Source organism: Populus euphratica, unplaced genomic scaffold (assembly GCF_000495115.2).
Source record: "Populus euphratica unplaced genomic scaffold, PopEup_1.0 scaffold1661.1, whole genome shotgun sequence".
NCBI classification, from domain to species: Eukaryota; Viridiplantae; Streptophyta; class Magnoliopsida; order Malpighiales; family Salicaceae; genus Populus; species Populus euphratica.
Genome location: NW_011501510.1, coordinates 2669 through 5336, shown reverse-complemented (window position 1 = coordinate 5336; position 2668 = coordinate 2669).

Here is a 2668-nt window from a genome sequence, read left to right as displayed (position 1 = left end):
ATTGACTCTTAAGTCTCATTATAGTGGAGATGTGCATTGTGCATTTCATGATATATAAACCTATTTTCAAAAAGAAGATGCTTAATATAGTCTTAGAAATCTGACTAAAAAAGACTCTGTTTGCCAGTTTTTAAGAAATCTGGATGGGAGGTTTATCCCCGACCCATAAAGGGTGTTTAAGTCGTTCTTGGACGTAAAACAAAGAGAAGATGTGAGTCATAATTACAACTGCGATTTGAGTCTTAGTTTGTAAAAACTTGTGTTTTTTGATTTTATTAATAACATAATATTTATGTTTTATCGTTTCTAATATTTATGTTTTGTCGTTTCTTATATTTGTTTAAGTATGTTTCAGGTTTGTCAGTGTTTCTTATTTCAGATGGTGTCTTTTATACTCTATCTTTCTATTTTAAAACATTGAGGACAATGTCTTGTTTTGGTTGGGGGGAGAGTGTAACAGTTGACAACAAAAAATTAACTAACTATATTTTTCAATTCATAAAGCATGTGCAAAATTGTTATTATTAGGATAGCAGAGTAAAAAAGCTCTTTTATTAAAGTGACTCTTGAGACGCATCTTAATAACTATTCTTAACAAGATCTATTATAATACTTTCTTCAAACATTCAGGTTTACAAACTCTCATATTATTATCACTTAATTCTGCTCATATACTCATTTAACATGTATTTTTAAATCTTAATTTTCACACACACACTTTAACATATGATTGTGGGTTGCACATTAGATTATTATATTATTTATGTTCTTTTGTTAAAGGTAGCAATTAAGAAAAATGGATAGTATATAATTTGAAAAAAAAATAAAAAAAGAACAAAAAAATGATGATAATAAATATGTAGATAAGTTTGGTTTCGCAACCTCCCTAGTCTAAACAATTAAGCCCGAATGGGTGTTTTAACACCTAATACACTAAAGTCAACTGACTTGGGAGCTATTAGCCCAATGCTTATTATGGGTTGAGGAGAAAAGCTTAATAAAATTAAATATTGCACTATCTACATATCAGTATCGGCAACTCGAGTTACTAATCTTGTAGGGGTGTCTCAATACCTAATATCTTAAGACCTAACTAGTCTAGGAGTCATTAGTTGAAAGCATGTTACATGAGTTAAAGATGCATGGTGTTTTAAGTTATATGTATATATATTAAAAAAAGAAAAAAAAAGAAAAAATAATAATCTCAACTTAAGAAAGTTAACCTTAAACATTAGAACAAAAAAATTTGTTTTCTTTAAAAAAAAAGCCCCATAACTATGTGTTGATATATTGAGCATAAAAGAAAGGTTTATTAATATCTTATTTAAAAGGTATTGAGCAGATATATAAATTTAATGAGAGTTTGTTTATCTGGATAGATTAATGGGAGTTGAATGATGAATACCTTACTTTGTGGAATTTACAAATTATTTTTCTATTTTAACGCTTTGATTATTAGGGACTAGTAATACGCTGGTTGGGGGGTGTGATTAGTAATTAAAAGTACATTTCTATCAAGGTTTTATATCATCATTTTGCACTTGAAGCCTTAATAACTCCTTAACTAAAGCATGTTTTATAATAACATATCTAATAATATAAGATACCTTTAATTTGTGGTAATGTTCATTTTAAATACAGACCCATCATATTGATTAGTACTTAAAAGTGCATTTTTATCATGGTTTTATATCATCATTTTGCACTTGAAGTATCAATAACTCCTTAACTAAAGCATGTTTTATAATAATATATCTAATAATATAAGATACCTTTAATTTGTGGTAAATGTTCACTTTAAATGCATGCCTATCACATAAATGAAAGGATTGATTGATGACTTTAAGAACTTAAATTACAAGGGCAAAGAGATGACCAAAATTAGAAAAGAGATGTCGGTGCAATCCAAACCGGAATATTGTTCAGTAATTGGATCATATCTGGAGCTATAGATCTCAGATTTAGGTCTACTTTATATGGATGGAAAGGTAAGACAAAGGCCTACAACTTTCATATGGAGCCCAAGATCTAAAAAGGCCATTTTCAAGTCCAAATTATTGCAACAACAAAGAAGCCCGAAGCTGTCCTCCAGCCCGAGCACTGTTCAGTATTTTAGCCATATTTGGAGTTCTAGAAGTCCAAATGAGCTGACTTTTTTACATACGAAAGCTGAGACAATTGCCTACAACTTTCATGCTTTCAAGTGGCTCCAATTGTGATGTTATCAATGACATTTTGGGCAGACAAGAGAAGATAAGGATTGTCACCAAGTCAAGAGTTGGCCACCCACTCATCAATTAGTCATCAAATCAATAGTTCCCAATTTTGGCCTATAAAAGGAGGCATTTGCCATGCATTTAGGCATCTTGGTTTCCAGATCAAGATCATGCTCTTGCTTTCTCTTTTTGTATTTTTTGTAATGCTTATGCTTTGTTTTCATTAATATCAAGTTTATGCTTTTCATTTCCTTTCCTTTACTTAGTTAACTTTTATCTTGTTTATGTTCTTGTTTTGTTTATTTATTTTTCTTTCTTTTATTATGTTTAGCTAAGTTTATTATGTCAAGGTGAAAAGGTTACACTAATGGTGTAAGAATAAGTATAGTGTAAACTTAATATGGACTTTAATGTTTGATACTAACATGTTTTGTATTTGTTATCTTGTTCAC